At 38.7% G+C, this 19,188-nt stretch overlaps 1 long non-coding RNA gene across 1 annotated transcript; it reads right to left on the reverse strand.

The window, feature by feature from the left end:
• Nucleotides 1-14,111: 14,111 nt before the first annotated feature.
• Nucleotides 14,112-16,949, reverse strand: LOC129735975 (uncharacterized). Its single transcript, XR_008732019.1, has 3 exons — nt 16,117-16,949; nt 15,905-16,008; nt 14,112-15,325 (listed from the first exon to the last, which is right to left on the reverse strand). It is a non-coding gene; the product is annotated as an uncharacterized LOC129735975 (long non-coding RNA).
• Between the last annotated feature and the right edge of the window lie 2,239 nt (nt 16,950-19,188).

Raw genomic sequence — 19,188 nt, forward strand, 5'->3', positions numbered from 1 at the left:
TTCTACTAGTAAATATTTCATATATCAGGAAATCTTAGAATGGATTCAATCTTTATCTTTACCACAATGGTCTCTAACTTGTGTCCACCATTAAAAATAAAGAGAAGAGAATCCATCCCAGTCATATATTACCAGGTATAGCCTCAGGCTAAGACACTTGTAAAATTCTGAAGAGCGTATAGGATTATTGATCTAAGGTGGTCAAATTTAGTGAATCTTAGGAATCTTTCTCCTGGAAAAATATACCTTTTACCTCCAAACACAGCTGCTTTCATTAGCTTTTTCTTGCATGACAATTTGACTTGTTGTTACCGATTCCTTATTTACAAGATTTATGTTTTGTTTCCTTATCTCTAGTCATGCCCACAGCTGGACACACACACATAAACCACGGTGCTATTATCCTTAATATAGGTTAATTTGACATATTAAATGGGTCATATTCAATCTAGGGGTATAAAAATATTTGATCTACATCTAGTGTGCTTTATGTATTACCAAAAAAACCCACCCAGCAATTAAGAAACACAACCTTCAATATTTAGAACCAGTAAAATATTCAAATTGTGAAAGACTTGAAGACAGCTATACTGGAACATTTAAAAGAACTACTGAAGCCAGTAAAAGTTGCAAGCATCCAACGGACTTCATTAGGCAAGGCACTTACGAGACATGGATATGAGGCAGGGTGACAGTGCCAAGGGACCAGAAATAAACTGTGTCTTCTTTAACGTAATCATACAGGTATGAACAATTCATTTCCCATTGTTGCAACTGGGTGGAACTTCAGTCCATCTAAAATCTCTGTATTTGTTAACATTATGTCATTTTACAATTTGAATAAGAGATCTCAAACATTTCTGTTAAATATGACCAGGCAGATCATAATGAGTTTATACCATTGATACTTAAAATCCACTGGTTTCAGTCTACATGTGGATGAGTGAATCTCTGTGGCAGATTTGTTTCTCATAGTTCACCAATCTCCTTCTGAGTCTGTGAGAAGCCAAAACTCAGTTTGAAAATTAGACTTTTCTCAGATCCATTGTAAAACCACTAATTTACAAATGATTCACTCTGAGAATGGCCAGTTCTGAGTTGTGAAAGCCTAACTGTCTTCGGGTAAAAGTCATGTTGGAAATCAGAGACAGAAAAAAAAAAAAATACCATGAAAAATTTGCATATATCTTTAGTGGTTTTTCCAGCATGTGTGAAACCCCAATCAGTTTAGGTTTGGTTTTCACTACCAAGAGAGAAAATAAAAAAATATATGTATAAAAAAAAAAAGACAGAGAAAGACATCGTACAATTTCACTTTAAAACTGAGGGAAAGTGTTTATAATAAATTAACAAACACTTTGTAAAGCCTCTTTTTCTTTTCTTTCCAGAAGTACATGTCCTATAATGTTGTAGCTGTTTTTAATCTGCCCAGAGAAGCAAATGCATATTGTTTGTATGTTGATGTAAAAGTTCTGAAGAAAACTTCAACACAGGAGGTCACTACTGGTATCAGCCCAACTGCAGCATCACAGTTCTAAGGCATTTTCCAGCACATGAGACCTGAAGCACCACCAGTTTGTAGAAATCCAGTACTGTCAGCCACAACCACACAGTCAAGGCTTCACTTGGAAGGTTTCACATAACCTCTGTGCCACATCACCAGGCTTAGTAAGCCACCAAAAGCCACTTTGCATGATCTAACAAAATTGTAACCAAACACCACTTTACAGAAGTGTGAAGTCCTGCAAGAAAAGGACAGGAGAAGCTTTTCCCAAAAGCAGATTGCTGAGGTTTAATAAGTTACCCCAGTGATCCTAGCAAGAAAATCATACCCATACTTCAGAGAAAGGCAAATGAAAGGCTACATGTTCCTGCCTACTTGACTGTGCTGAGGGAGAGGGGACAAGTTCTGCCCAGGAAGGGAGGAAGCAAGCAGCTTGCTCCCTGGTCCCTTTAAGAAACCAGCAGAAACTCTGAAATATGGTATGTCTGTAATATGAGGACAATGCACGCAAGCTGCAGTTCAGTCTTCTGTCAGTCTCCCTAAGCTACACCACCACACTTTCTTTTTAGCCAAAAACTTGATTGAAGTTTCCCTGTTCCAGATATTCACCCACTTAAACACGCAAACTCTTCCATAAATTATCATATTCAAGCAATTTTGGTTCTTTACATTGCTATTGCATGGAAAAAATAACTCCAAGAGTAGTGAGAATCCTTCTGCTAATATCTACTCTATATTTATTAATGATAATTTTAGAACCATTGCTCTTATGCCACTATTACCTTCTCAGTTAAATAGCTGTTCTTTGTCTTTAATGCTTACTCCTGAATATATTTCTGAAGAACTACCCTGTCCCCTCTCAACCTGTGTTTGTCTAGGCTTAACCATCTCATTTAATTTCTCTTCATGAGATTAATTCTCCATTTCTACAAGCATACTACTAGTCTTTCTCTGTTTCATTTTAAGGTCATCTTTCATGAACACAAGTGACCAGAACCTTACACAAATTAAATGAGACCTTGTCAGTGCTCTGAACAACAAAATAACATGAAAATGCCTTAGATGATAGTGCATCTTACAATTATAATAGACTTTACAACTACAATAGACTTTCAAAGTTGCTCTGTGTGGCAAGTGGCAGTCATCATCCAGGAAAACTAGGATGTCCATATTTCTTTTCCACTATCTTCAACTGATAAAATTTAATTAGCACAGCTTGCAAATCCAGAGATGTAAGGACCAGTAACTAGGGGTTTTTTTTTTCTTGAATATAATATTTATCTCATCACTCAAATCAACAAAAATAATCTGGTTCTCCTTGCCTGATGATCCACTCTTTTGTTAAAGTGAGGCTTCCTCATTTTATGTTATCTGTACATCTCACAAATACACATGTACTTCTGGCTCTTACATCTCCTATGTCACTAATCAATATGTTAAATGGGATCATTCCCAAGATCAACCATGAAAACATTTGTGATAGCCTCTCCTTTTGGCAGTTCCTTATTCTTCTAACAGTTCTCCTGTAAAAATAATTACTATCTTCAAGAATAAGGTTCAATCCATTGTCATCATCTAAGAAAGAAATCTATTACCTAATTAAAAAAGATACCGGGTTTATCCAAGATGATCTACCTTTGTGAAACCAATGTTGTAATTAACCTGTATTCAATTTCTCTCCACGTTCTTTACTTGAAAATCTGTTTTAATACTGTATACTGCTGAAATACTGTTACAAGCCTGTAGTTGCCTGGACCACAGTTTTGCTTCATTTTTTAGTTATAGATACTACACTGGCTGTTTTCAGTCTTTGCACAGGACTTCTAAATACGCATATTAAAAACTTCTTGGTACTAGGCTTGTAGATGCTGTCAGTATAAACACTGGATGTTTTCCAAATTCTCTGATTCTGAAGTATAGAAACCTAATTTTTGCTTTTGCTTGGATATAATTTCTGTTTTTCTATCATCATTTTCTTTAGATACCTTTTGTTGTTGTAGATTGAAATTGTTGAAAACAATCACGCAGCTCTGGAAACTCTTCAACTTCAGAAGGCTTCTGGAATGTATCATTGAGTTTCTTTAATGAAAAAACTTTGTCACTAAACTTCATGCTGCTCTTGCAGAAAGACATGGGGAAACTTGGAAACCTTAGAACCATCACTTAAGAAGGAAAGAAAAAAATTAACCTCCAGAATGGGGTATATTGTAATACAGAGACTTAACAAGCTTGAAAAAATTCAGGTGACGGAACACCTCCTAATCTGTATGGCTTTAGAGGAACCAACAAAAGACAAGTCTAGGCAGGGCAACAGCTTGAACCTGTGACTGAATTTGGAAAGAAAGAACAGCTGTAGTGGATATGCAGGGAGCAGAGAAGTGATCTACCATTATTGTCTTTAGTCATCACCTTTACTGAAGAGATTTATTCCATAATTTATCCAGTCCTTCGTTAGCTTTACCTCCTTCTTTGACACCCCACGGTCAGTGTTTATAAGAATCAGTTCCTCCCAGTTTTTGTTCATACAGTCAACAGACTTCATCCATTTATTTGCTGCTTTAATTCAGAAAGACTTGAAAACAATTCAGTGTGATTCCTATAAAAGCTGATGTTTTGAAGATGAACAAATATCTTAAAGAATATGCAGATGGTAAACTCTTTGTTTATCCCAAGAACTCTATACTCTTTCCTCCAGTTTTTCCACTTATCTTTAGTATCATCGTCCCTTTGAATTAATACAATTTCATGACTGATAATAATCCTCAGTATTCAAAATCTCAAGCCCTGAATCCAACTTCCCAGCCTATTAAGTAACCTTTCTATGTATCCCAAACTTGTTTGTCTGAAATCCCAAGCTTTGATTACAGCCCATTTTATTGTTGTAGTTAAGCACCTCACGACCACTGATAAATCTACCTTTCAAATTCCTCTCTAACAAAGGAAAACACTATCCCTGCTTTGCAGGAAGACAATAAGGTAAAGTAAGTGTTCGCCTGGACGATCCATAGCTGAAGTAAGAACAAACTCCACTTCTACAAGCATTATACATGTGATAATTCTCATCTGAATTTGATGTGAATATGGCATAAAGGTATGCACCGGGCACAACAGCAGTCACCCAAATATGAAATATAAACTTTAACCTACTAAGTTTCTTTTAATTGTACCCCACCCATTAGTTCAAGGTACATTTTTTTTCATGATTCTCTGCACCTCTTTAACAAATATCATTTTTACCTGCTTACGCAATCTGGAGCAACTTGAGACTTCAGGGCATATGCCAAGTGCTTCAAAAAGCACGTATGTTCAAATCAGAACGTAGTATAAATGAAAGCATGCTGACACAGTTGCTGATGAATTTTGTTTCTATTTCTTGCATAATATCAGTGTTTGGGCTCCCCCTCAGTTCTTTGGAAGATAAAGTCCCTTGAGGCCATGGAGATAACAACAGCAAACCCAAACCACCTGGAGACAGTATTTAGTAGATGATTAACCCAATGGTGAATCAGAATGTTTGAAACAGAAACAAGAAAACAGCAGGAAATAACTTGCACTGCATGGCTGGGAAACTAGAGTGAAACCCCAGCCCCATCAAAGCTAATGCTTAATGTAGAAATTAATTTGTGATATTTATGATCTTTCCTAAATAGTTCTAATGTCAGTTGTTTCATTTATGACAAAGTTTGAGAAGAGCAAGTGATACGGGACAATGTATCAGTTAACAAAATAGTCATGAACATACCTGTTTGCATCTGTGTACTTGCATTTGTTGGAAATTTATAAAAATTCTTTTTTGTGATAATAGGAATAAGAAACTTGCAGAAATTTACCTCTTCTTCCTTTAATGCTGACTCAAGTTTTTGGGTGTTTGTTTGTTTGTTTGTTTGTTTGTTTTCTTGGAATAGCTACATAAACTGAACAACCCAGGTGGGAGAATAATAAAATTACTCATTGTGGTTTTATTTATTGCAAAAGCAACAACAAGAAACCAGTGTCAATCAAGTCTTAATATCTGTTGCTAGGAGAATAAATTAGGAGAAGCTTACAGCAGTCAAACTCTGAGAATGTTCCCCTGGTGTGGACACAGAGAGCATGCTCAGTGGAATCCACCTGGCTTCATCAGAGCTGGCGATCTTCCATATCACCATCAGGGAGTCATTTGGATCCAGGTTTCTGCTGTTTGAGCTGAGGAGGGGGCAGAGTTGGGGTAGAAGGTCAGAGTCTGAGTGGGTTCATGAATCATAGCTAAATATTCTCAGTGGGAGCCAGTTTTTAAGAGCCCTGAAGAGCCTCCATGGACAACATCCATGGAGCTGAATCTCCACTGAGCAGAACCCCAGATAATTTTTGGTTTGTGTGTTTGCAATATTTTCTTATCTGTGTTTGATTTTATTCATGTTACTGAAGTTATGTATTTAAAGGAGACCTGAGATTTGGAAGGGAAAAGGAGAGGCATGTCTTTGGATTTTTTTTTTTTTTGGAAGGTACAGATACATAAGATCCATAGGAAAAGGTCTGCATGGAGGAAGAGAGCAAGAGCAATTGGGAACTTTCAGTATTCTCTATTGTCATTTTGACGATATGGGCTTTGTCAAGCTTGAAGTCAAGAACCCACCAGGCTCCCTCTGAGCACAGCATCAAATTGAAGCACAATTGTGCTTCACTGTAAAGTCGCTGGGACTGCTTATGATGATCCACATAAATTAGGCATGTGTCTAAATGCAATGCGGGACTAAGAAAATTCCATTTAGAAAATACCAGGAGGTTTTGGAGGGTGTTAATAAATGAAATTTTTTCTTGTTGGTTTTTTTTTTAATTATTTTTTTAATGAAGTCACTGTGCTACTTTCGTAACGTTATAAAGCTGTCCACATTGGACTTCTCTGGCAAAACTCAAGGCGGGGGGGGTGGGAGGGGTGGATGTGTGGAATCCTTCAAGGCAGCAGCATACTAGGTAATGTCAGACTAAAAATAAACAAACAAAATCCTCCAGTAAAAAAAACATAGCAAACCAAACCAAATTTCTCCCATTTCAAGGGAGAATATTTTACTTTTTTTTTTTTCACTGAAACTATTAAATAAATATGCTTGTATTTTACAAGTGTGCTTACTGCAAAAAGTGCAATCTATTTGTACAGCAGAGAGAATGAAGGACTTACTGCTTAAAGGCACAAAAAGGGTGTGTAATAGGATTCTGGCATCTTCCCAGACAGCTTGCAGACAAATTCAGAGACGAACAGAGAAGTATCCTTTTTGAAGTATATTTGGCCAAGGTCTCATTCACAAACAGATAAACCCAACACATTTCTGCATGATAAGGGTCAACAGAATAGCGTATTAGTTTGAGAAGAGAACCCATCTGCAATTTTCTTATATAAAAATATATGAGGACACAACAGGAAAGCTGTCAGCGTGACAGTTGGAGTATTCTGCCAAGGAGCCAGATGCTAGTGTCAGAAGAACATGTTCCACAGCTTGGCATCTGGGTTCTCTCATTGCCCTCCAAGAAGGAAGAAAAGGAGGAGTGATAAGATATGCCTAAATGAATAAAACTACAAGCAATTCCACCACCACCCCCAACATGCTCAAATTGCTACTTCTTTTAGAAAATCCTCAGCTACATGTTCTCATACATCTTTTAAATTAAAATGGAAGGTGATAAATTTAACCCACTTATGTTTTAGTATGTTTAAAAGCATTTGCAGTTCTGAATACATGTCTCACATGATTTTAATTGCTCATGTGTGTAGCTGCTTAATTTATTTTATTATTTTTGTTGGTTTTCCATAATTTTGCTATGGAATAGATTCCAAGCTCAATTTTTAGCCCATGTCATTCTTGGGGAAGGGAGAATATAATACTGCATTTACAGCTGAGAGCTAAGAATAATTATAACATTATTTTTTCTCTGAATAGTTACTAACTAAGGAAATTTAGAAATATCTAGGGCAAAATGCTAAGGGTCAGTTTAAGACCCAAGACGTTCAGGAACCACCACAGGGAGACACCTCATTATGGGATGTGTGTAGAGAAGAAAACAGTTCTTGAGATAGCTTTGAGAGCACCATAGTTGCTACGCAGCCCCCTTAATGATTCTGATCATAGAGTAGCAAGGCTAAGGGTATGTTCATAGTCCCAGGTCCTTTATTCGCATCCCCTTTGTATGGGCAATTATGTAAGCCTTAGCTTTGTGTCGTGTTCCTCTCCTTAGTCTGTCATCATGATGCCTGAAAATGCCAGCCTTGACTCGATTCTCAAGTGCAGTTGGAGCTCCACCTTTCTTCTGCTGACCAGCTGATTAGGGGTGGTGGAGTGGTCCCCTCCACTAAGTTGGTTGGATCCCATGTGTAAAGCTTTAAAAATGAAGACCAGACTCCTGATGGTTTTGAGATCTGTGTGAAAAAAGACCAGAAGACAGAAATCATGTGCTTTCAGCTGTCATGCAAAATAAACTGGCTGTTGTCCTCTGAGCTGACAGAAGTTTTTAAGGTCAGACATTTCAGAGTTGCAAGTGGCATTTGCCCCTATACCTTACTCCGCATATATGTGTTGTAGCCACCGCTTGCACTGATCTTCTAGAGGGCATGGGACTGTTTTCCACTTAGGACTATTCCCAATTCAGACAAAACAGCAGATGATTGACCTCTCTCTGCAGTTATTCAAAAGCACTTTAAGTCACCTCCAGTACCAGTCAATCCCCAGAATGTTGAGGCAGAGAGAATGGGGCAAAAATACTGTAATTTACAAATGTTTAATTCCTTCTCCATGCAATAATGTCTGGCATGGTCGATGATATTTGTTTTCAAAAGCAGTGACTGAGCCCTTTCAGATACCGTTCTTACCTCTCTTTCAAAAAACATTGGAAATGTTTTTTCAAGTTAAAGGGGAATTCAGAAAATGGTATTGCAAGCTCCATCTCAAGTTGTCTTGTTAACAGACTGCCAGAAGAATCTGTAATAATTCACTGTAGGGACAGAAGAAGGAGGAAAGCAAGCTATCTCTGCTATAGTGTTACCTACTCTTTGGATGCATCATAAAATATGCACTTAGGATAAAAACTTATGGTGCCTGACCCTCAAATTAAGAAAGTGCTATCCATACATCTAGTCAAAGAAATCTTTAAAATCAAAGCTTATATCTGGAAAGCAAACGTCTGTATCTGTTCTGCCTAAGTGACTTCAGGAATGTATTTACTCAGCTCAGAAATCAAAAGGTGATTTGAGTCACTGTCTATACTTCACAATCCATTTGGGAGCTCAAAATCAAACTGTTCTTGCTGCCTCTTCCATCAGCACCGGCAATAAAGAGTCTGCTGTTAGAACCACCCCAACAATGGGATGTGGAGCATGAGGTGAAAGAGATCTCAGCTCAGTCTTCTATGGCTGCCACTGCCTCAGCAGAGATTACAACGCAGTAGGAAAACTTACTTTCAGTCAAGTCAGTGGATGCAGTGCAAAGGCATATAGGGAAACAGGTGAGGGAAAGGTCCATTCCTGCAAATAACACTTTCCTATTTCAATTTAATTTTCTGGTCCAGACTTGGACTACATTATGTTCTTAGTCTTGCTGATGGGATACAGAGCTGAGTTTAACTGATTTCCAGAGGCATTATGTTTCCTAGTCTTCTAAATCACTTTGAAGGAAAAAAAATTGAAAACTCAGATCATTCAGAGCTGATCCCAAAAATTAACCTTTTCCTACTGATTGCAGAAATAAATCTGATCCAAAAAGGAGGAAAATCTTGGTTACTTATTGTTTCTGTTGTCATTTGATAGAATGGGATATATTCAAAACATGTTGCCAAATCCATTTTTTATTTTAATCTCCTATTTTGTTTTATGAAGTTAAAAAATATCTGACCTTGTCAAGCCAAGGCTGTTTAATTCTATTTTAGTCTACTGTGAGGACAGGGAAAATGCTGATCTTGACACCTCTTGGAAAGACATCAGTAAGAAGAAATCTAGATCCATCAACTTTTATTATTACATGACTGCTGGAACAACCTTATGAAAGAAAACTTTTTTCACTCAGAATATGCAGTGGGAAGATCTATGCAAAGGGCAAAACAGCAAGAGGCTAGAAATGCATAAGAAGTGGTGCTCCTCTGATCAGACTTTGAGGATATTTGTCATAAAAATACTGTGACCCTTTTACAATTGATCTGACATGGAGAACTCTGTATGACCCAAAACATTTAACAGGCTTAAACAAAAGCAGACCATAGCAGGAATGGGAAGGCCTAGAGGAAGTTAATAACCAGGTACAGTTTTGTTTTCAACAAAATATTAGACCTATCTTTCTTGATTCCCTGCTACATCATTCCAAAAACTTTTTCCCAAAATCCCTGTAAAAAAAAAAAATTTACCTGTAGCCTGAGCAAAACTCTGAGGAACTGCAAGCATCATGGTGGTGCTGATGGACATGAAACGCTACTTTGGACAACTGGGGTAGCTGGGCCATGGACTCCAGGTACACTCAAGGGCACAGGCAAGAAGTCCGATTCTCAGGTGAAGTGCCAGAGTCATGGACTAGGAATCAGCTCTCCCCAGTCCAGACTCAGTGAGCAAAAGGATCCTGAGATAGAATGGTGTCCATAAGGGGCTACAGCATCCCTAAGGTGGGATACTTTGCACCCTGAGGTCTGATCCAGGAACGAAAGCATTCTGAAACAGCCTAAAATGATGTTTTTCTCAAACTGTGCTAAAACAGAAGTCAGAAGTACTGAAAATCTCCTAAGACTTCCAAACCATCCAGTAGTGTCAAAGAGTTCTGCTGACATGCAACGAAGTTCGTAGCAGCAGACCACCCTGGCTTTCCTGTGCTTCGCTCAAACTTCAAAATCTTCCCAAGGCCTGTCCCTGACATCCGTGATTTATTTGTTCCTATCTGCAGCATCATTGTATATTTTATGTGATAAGTTATAGGGAAATAATTCAAAAAGGAAAGTTTTCAATTCCAGTGCAGTTTCTTTGTTAGCTTCAAACTGCCAAGAAAAGAGCAAGGAGAAAGAGGGAGTAGAAGTGCTGTGCCTGCTTCGTGCTTTTCATGCCACTTGGATTCATGAGAGGCAAACTTCAGTGTATGTTTAAAGTCTTTAAAGATTTATATTATTAACGAAACAAGGATTTTTACAATCAGTGAACATTTGTTTAGTTTCCCCCTCGCCTCCTCCCTCCCTACCCGACCCCCCAACCAGCACACACAATTTTAGGAGAATATTTTGTTGGCTATAATTAAACTATGTGTGTTAATTAGGATTAGATTTTAAATGCACTGCTTGGGAAGTAGAAAAAATACAGGATCTGAATGAGCCCAAATTGAGATGACACTTGAATTTTCACAGATGTTTCCATAATCCTAATTTCAAATTGATTGTACTTCCTGAACAGTGAGAAACCATTTTCAGTTATTTATTCAGATATGAACTACTTTTTCAGTGGGTAGAAAATATCCAGTCCTGTAGTTAACTCCTTAAAATAAACGCCAAAGATACCGAAGATTTTCACTAGCAGTAAGTAAGTGGTTCCACAAAACTGAAGAGCATCTGTATCAGAAGGAATACATCTCTAAGGATGTGCAGAATCTCTGCTTCGTAAAGTTTACTACTGTTGCTGTTGGTTGATCCATTGCACTAGTATGTGCCACCATATATTTACAGTCCCGTGCTCACAGTGGAGATCTGTGGAATCTGCCATACAAAGCCAATGCAACCTGGCTCTGCACCAGGAAAACCTAAATTATTCATCATGAAACCAAGTAGAGCCTGAGGGCTACTTTGACTTAATGGCAGCTGGCAATGGCCCCAAGGGACTAAAATAGCAGCCATTAACCCATGTGCTCGGTTGGTATTTTTTCATTCTCTTTTATCACAATCTCTAAACCAGTGTTAGGGAGGGTTGGCATCTCGCTCTCTGCAGACACGATCTCCTCTTGCCTGGCAGCTGCTAGAGTCTACTGGAGGAATGGCATGGCACAAGAGTGGCATGCTACATGACCAAATTCAGCACAATAACTTCATTCACAACAGTACTATTGGCCTGGGAATGTTGGACCCAGATTTAAAAACTGGCTGCAGAAAGGGGCTTATCACTATTATTAATGTATGTCCTTCTGGTCTGACCAAGCCTTAGAATTCTTGCTGAAGGAATTCATGTAATTTAGAGCCCAATCCAACCTGATCTGGGAATAGTCCTCAATGATGTAACTCATAGTTTGTTCCTGGCCACATCTGTGGTACAGAATGTTCCAAAAACATCAGATAGGATATGTCTGAGCAAGTTATTAATTTTCTTTCTAGAAATTTCTAAAAGAATTAATAACTTTTAGCAGTGAGTTGGGCTGGGCTTGTGCAGACAGTTTTCATACAAGCTTCTCCAAACTGCTGTGCCAGTGATCTGTAACATAAAACTAAGTAACTGAAAATTAATCTCTCTTTTCACATTTAAAAAAACCACCAAACACACACACACACACACACAAAAACCAAACACCCAACCCAAATCTAATCTACTTGCTTTTTCTTGTTGAAGTCTTTATTCCAATTTTATTCTTCCATTTTGTCACCCATTAGACAAAAACGCTGGATGTAACGTGAATCACAGGGATGAATTCCACCAACTTGTGAATATGGAACATGATAAAGGAACAGCATGACTGACTCTGACATAACTATATATTCTCACATGTGGTGTATTTATGTTTCTACACTATACTGTGAGCATTTTCTTACAAATTTAAGTCATGCCATTCTGATTTTACAGTCAGGACACATAAACATACACCACAAAACTCCGAGAAATGACAAGAGCCAAAGGTGGGGCATTGGAACCTCATTCTACAAATAACAGGCTGCACAAAATTACCAAATATTTTCAAGAAGAAAGGACAGAAGGAAAGTCCTGTGTGGATCAGCTGGCCCTTGAGGCAACTATTTACTTCTGGAGTAAAGTCAAGGAGACCTAATGTAAGTCATAGATCCATACTGCCTTTGGGTTTGCATCTGCAGAACCAAGCAGCTTGAGTCAGTGGCATCCATATCACCTTCAGGGAAAACCAGCCCTAAACCTGTACCTGAATTGCCTGGGGAACTTCTGCCTCTCTCCTGACTCAAATCAGACTGAGAGGCAAAAGTAGACGCTGGGGACAGGCAATGAATTTAGCATCAAGTATAAGTCTGAACCCCAGGTTAATGTAAAGCCAAACTGCAGCACCGGTTGCGGGGCTGCAAATCAGGGCCTGTAAAATAGGCACATACTTAGTAATATCAAGTAGCTGTAATGAAAAATAACATGGATATATTTTTTGTCAATCTTATAGCGTCTTATCATTAAGAACACAGGCAGCTTTTCCCAGTTTGCCTGGGAGCAATCATTCAACCTAGAATAATGAAGCCAAGAAACTCTTTAGCAAATGCCATCATCCTCCGTTCACCACCATCAGCAAAAATGACACCTTTGACTCCCATACAATTGATTAAAGTTTAAGTCCATAAAAGCTGCCCTCGTGTCACATTTAGTGTTACTTATTTCATAAAATGTCAGATTAACTGGTGATTAGTTCAATAGAATTACTTAATATTATTACTTCATATAAAATGCTCCATAACTTTTCTGCACATCAAAGCATGTGATTTACACCAAAATCATTACATGTCAATACTTTGGCGCATCAGTATAAAATCAAGATGCCACACAGTGTATTCAGCTAAAATGAAATCCCTTTTGTTGATTCCTCCTCTTCTGTTTTCCTGTGTATGCACTTCAATATTTCTGAGAATTTTAGGCTAACCGTACCTGTGGTCTGAATGCTGCCTAAAACAGACATCTTCAGACACAGTTCTAGCAATGCAAGCGGTAATGACAACAAAACACCTTTCAGCGCTCTTGTAATTGTAAACAGCCGTAAACTACCCTGCCTTACATGGCCAACCTATATTGACTGCAGCGAGAGCTGCATGAAACTGAGGTCAGAATTTGGCCCACAGTTAAGGAAGTAGTGCCAGCGAACTGTTTCCACTGAAAAGTCAAAACAAGTTTATGAACTAAACAAAGTGGATTTCCTGAAAACGACAACAGGTATAGGTGTAATTTCAAGAAGAACTTGAGGGTTTCATCAGGCCTCTCTTTTTTCTCTCTCTGTCTTTTGAGAAACAACTCGTTTTATCAGAAACTGCATGTGTGTGCTTGTATGTGTGAACATATAGTCACTACAAAAGTGGTAACCAGCCTGAGGTTTTTCTCTTTTGTTTCCTGGCTGTGTAAGCCTTTTTTTCTTTTATTACTGTAATTATGAAATTGTGGGAAGGAGCGGTATGTTGACCATCATACGCAAGACTGTTACCACGAAACTTTGTCAGTAGTTTTTCACCTACATGAGCATATATAACTTTAAATGCTTAGTACATATATGCACAGGCAGATTATAGTGCTGTGTTGTATCTGTATGCCTGTGTATGCACACACACATAGACACACAGAGAGAGCAATATGCACACATACTTATATTGTGGTATAGCTGTGGTAACTGCAGATAGCTTGATGTAGTTGTACAGCTATTTGTGGTACGCTGTATTCAATAATATTCCATAACTAAATGGCAAAAGCAAAAAAAAAAAAAGTTACACACATGGGTCTGTTAGTGGCTTTATCAGAAAATACAGTCCAGGGTCTGATAAGTAAAGGCTGTAAATACTCTAAAAATGCAAACTTTTATAAAGCATTTCTTAATCTTTCGGTGAAAGATGGTCTATACTGCGAAACACTCTAACCTCTTCAATTACTGAGCCATCTCTGAGGTTCAAAAATACTCAACTTATCCCTTAAATGGCAAGTTCGTATCTGTTATCGCTTAACAACACAGTAAAATGCATACTTACACTGCAGATTAACCTAACAGATTGATACCTCAAAGAAAGGTTTTTGGTTGGTCTGTCATGTCTATGTCTGCCTGACAAACAGTTCCAGGAAGGTTGTTTGTATTTAACAGACCTTACTGAGAAGTTGCTCCTGGTGCCATAAATTTCTTCTTTTAGAAAAAGTAGAATTTTTTTCTAAAATTAACAAATCAGAAGTCGCTCACTTTCTGGAAACTTCAGTTGGAAAGAATAAATCCATGAAAAAGAAAAAACACTAGTTTAGTTTGAAAAAACTGTCCAGTTTCACAGAAAAGGGAGTTTTGGCAGATACTGCACTTCCGCAGTGAAGATAGTCTAACACCTTACCGAAATAACTTGCTTACATATTAAACAAGCGTCTTGGAGGAACAAGTCTTATGATACCTTGCGTAATTTCATAGAGAGTGACAAGACGGAAGGAACCCAATCTGAATCCTTGTAACTGGCTTCTTGGAGCACCAGTGAAACTACTCTTCAGCACCCAGATATGTTCCCCCTGCTATCCCCTGGTCCAGCCTCTGCCCCCAGCCCTGCCTTCCCCAGCCACCCCTCCTGCCCAGGAAAGCCAAACAGCATCTGCTCCCTAAGGCTGCTCAAGACACAAAGGCAACTGAGTGAGTTTTATCCCTAGGACTACATGGGAGAACCACATTGTCAAATTTACCAAATAAAACAGCTGTTTGGCTTTATCAAGGAAAATCGGGGAGTGCTGAAACTTTGCCTTTGTATCTCCTTCTTCCTGGAGCCAGACTATGCACGAGCATTGTAGGGTACGTGTGAGTGCCTGTCATGTGGCATCCTATCTTGCCCAAAGTCCTCTTCATTCGTTGGTCACAATGTTGTGGGGTGATAGTCAAGTTTGCAGCACGCACCTTTAATTGCCTGGCTTCGGTCAGCTGAAGTCAGATTCTTAAAGTTAATCACGGTTTCCTGGAAAAAAGTAGCATTGATTTTAAATGCAAATTATTGAAATGTACAACTAGTAATTCATATTTTCAAATTAATAAATATTCTGTGCATGATGCATTAGTAACACTATTAAATATTTATCTATAGATGGAGATACTGTGAATTATAATAAACTGTAAAAGGTTTCTATTAGCTTTTTTAAAGATAAATAAAATTGAAATTGTGATCAATATAATGAATACATGATGTTAAAATTCCTTTTGCTTCACAAAACCATATCTATTGATGTGTTTTATGAAAAAATCTCATAAAAACGTTAGCAATATTTAAAAACAAAATATGTTAAACAAAAATAAAATCTACTATGGAAAGTAAATTTAAATATTTAATGATATAATTAAGTCTTATTAATATAATGTTCTTTATTTTTTCAAATTAAAAATTTACAAGAATTGTCATCCTCTTTCATCTTAATCAGATGGTATGTTTGTCATAATTATTTGTTATGTATTTTCATTAACATTTGATGAATATTAACTTTGCAAAATAGAACAATCTTGTTCCTGAACAAATCTTCTGGAGCAATGCAAGGCCAAGTACCCCGTGCCTCTGGTGTAGCACCGATGGGGAGGCAGCAGAGCGACAGCAGGATCCTCACCAGCTTCAAGGGCTTTTCCATCCTGTCCGCTGCCAGGTGCTCCTTCCTGCATGAAGATGAGTATGGTAAGTTTGGGTCCTCACGTCTCATTTGCATTTCTGGTCATCTGGGCCAGACTCCCAGCTACGGCAGACTGATGTAGCTTCATAATTACCCTGGTTCAGAGCAGGTGGAACTCCCCGAAGTCTCTCCTCGGTCAACCTCTCCTGTTGCTGCCTCTCCCTGTGCTTCTTTATTTTGAGCTGAATAAAAAGAAAGCTAAAATATTGTCAGAGACTGGGAACACAGACAGCCAGTCCGACATTCACCAATATTGTCTACACAAAACACTGGCATCAGATCATTTTTAAAGACTTGATTTTGTCTCCTTTTTAATTATGAAGGATAAAATAAAATTGAGTGACTGAAAGGAATAAATAGATAATGTACTATCAGGAATTTTTTCTATAGAAGCTCCTTATTAACATGACTGTTCCCTTCAACTGCTTAATTTAATTTCTCTAAAGCAGGTTTTCACTTGTTCTGCTCATACTAATGTACAGGTATCAGATGTGCTAATATGACACCTCATAGGTCACACCCTGAGCTTGAAGAACCACTTTAACCTCTTCATTGCCCTGTGGACAAAGCCTGCGTCTCCTCCCACGGGGCTGCTCGCCCTGACTTACCAAGGTGTGACTCACTCTAAAAGGATGCATCAGCAATCAGGAAGCATGGCAGGGCTCCTCTGTCCTCTTTTCCCTCTGCACCACTCCATGGGATACTTCTTCACAGCTTGTGACCATTGTCACAAGCAAGGGAGACGATCATGGTTATCTTTGGCGGGCCAAAACTAAAGCATGACTTAATTATCCATTGCTATTGGTTTGTGCGGTGCCCATTGAAGCACTGCACAAGAACTTTTTAAAGATGGAGAAAATGGTCACTTCTCCTTCAGCAAATCTGTCTCTGACAAATGCATACACTGTGCAAGTATTTGCAGTATTTTCAGGAACTCACCAAGCACCAAAATAATCTGTATCCTACTGAAAGAGCTAACTATCTGAAGACAAAAATGTATGAAGACAAAGATAGTATGATTAGGGCGAAAGCAAGTTTTATCTGGAAATTTCAAAAAAACAGAGGCAGAGGCAACAGAGAGTCAGAGACAGGGGCACAAGGAACACAGAGGGAACAGCTATTAGCTATTAGAAAAGTGCAGGTAAGGGGTCAAGCAGCTGAGAGGAAGCAGATGGGGGAGCAGGACAGGGCACATAATGTTGGAGAAGCAGTGGACCATGAAAGGATCAGAGGCCAGGGGGCTAGGGTGGGTGGAGGGATGCTCGTGTAAACTTTTCATGTTATCTACACATACCCACAACAGTATACCTGACTCACAGGATGAAGGGAAGTGGTGATTTACAGGTAAACTTCAGGAGAAAACAGTAACAGTCTTATTATCTTAATAACTATTTAATGGTGAAAATATCTTCAGTGGCCACCTTCCAGTTATGAAGTTTGTGTGCTATACAGACGTTTGTAAGCAGAGACAATAAATTGCCTGACTTTATTTCCCTTTACATTCATGTGGACACATCCATCCACTGTGTACTGTTTTGAACAAGTAAGGGTCGAGGGACTGAGTTCAAATCCAAGTTTGAGCCACCAGCACACTATGCGACCTGGAACAAGAAAACCACGGGGGCAGCAGACTCCTCTCACGCCTCCAGCATTACCTTGTAGTGCCTCAGTTCCTCCTGCTGTTTCATGGGAACAGGAAGCATTTGGTGGGATCCTTTCAGACCAAGGAGGGAAAGATGCCTAAACTATGAAAGGTTAATTGTCTTTCTGTTTATTATGCAATGGCGTCACAGGCAAGTTTGAGCATTTTTTGCAATTAGGTTCAGAACCAGTCTTTTGACTCAGCAGACCTCTGAAGATAGAGGCTGGTAATTTCGTGTGGAGAGAGCATGCACCTGCCAGGGGTGGGATCACAGATCTTTCTCCATAGTTGTTGAATTTCCAGCAGTAATTGACTTTTCCATTTCACCTTCCCTTTGAAAACTTGCAGGTTTTATTAACATAAAAAAGCCTTAGGAAACTCTGTGGGCTGTATTTTATGGAGAATTCTGACACAAGATAGGGATCTTTTCCAGCAGTTAACACCTTCTCAGAGTCTGTTGAGACCCACGAGCAATCCTCACAGTGGCTGAATCCCTTATAATCACTTTAACCCAAAACAACAACAGTAAAACAGAACTAGAAGTAACTAAATGCTTGGGATCTTGTGGGTTTTGGTTAAAGAATCCCTGCATTTTAATCAACACCTTACTCTCAGGCAGACATGTCAAATCTCCAATGCGTCACTTTAAACCTTCAGAAGAATTGAGTGGAAGGGACTTTTTGATTTTCCCACTCCAACCAAACTGTCAAGATGAGTTTCAAAACCAGAAAGAGCCACAAAGATAGTGGAAGAATGAGCTGTGAAGCACACTCACACTGAGTACTGAGCCCTTGGCTTTCCTCGTCAGAAGACAGAAGGGGAGGACAGAAGGAGAGAAGAGGACAGAGTCCACTTTTTCAGTGATGTAGGCTTGTTCTTATAGCTACGTTGTTGATTAATTCTTCCTGCTCTGAAACAAGCAGCCTGGAACCCTAGGCCAGACTTTACTTAGGGCAAACCTGGTGCTGCCCCTGAAGCTTCACCGTGAAATTTTGTTTATAAGAGAGGGAGATTAGGAAGAGACCTTTCCAATTCTTCTTCCTCCTAGTGCACAGATTGTGTAAAGAGCAGTTACGCTTTCCTTCAGCTTTTGTCTTTTATATTTTTTAATATAAAAATATTAAAAAATAAGGCAGAAAGTAGGCTGGATATTAGCAAAGCTGTCCAGCAGCAGAACAGAAATATACAGCACTGTTCATTTTCCCAGTGAAAGTGAGAACTCAGAGGATATGTCTCCTGGAGGTTTTTCTAGTATTGTGGCTCCAATGTACCTCCAACAAGGCAACCAGATATAATTGAATCTACAGTGAACAATTGACAGGGTAATCAGAGAAAAAGACAGACTAAAAGAGAGGAACACAAGTATATTTCCAGGCTTTTGATGTCGTCTTTGCTGGGTATTACTTTGACACCTCTTAGATCTCCCATTGACATTAAAAGGAGCTATACCCATGCACTGGTTACTAATAGAGTCCATTATACGATTACATTTCAGAGACATTATTGATTAAAAATACAGAAGAA

The sequence above is a fragment of the Falco cherrug genome, chromosome 4 (genome assembly GCF_023634085.1).
Source record: "Falco cherrug isolate bFalChe1 chromosome 4, bFalChe1.pri, whole genome shotgun sequence".
In the NCBI taxonomy this organism is placed as follows: domain Eukaryota; kingdom Metazoa; phylum Chordata; class Aves; order Falconiformes; family Falconidae; genus Falco; species Falco cherrug.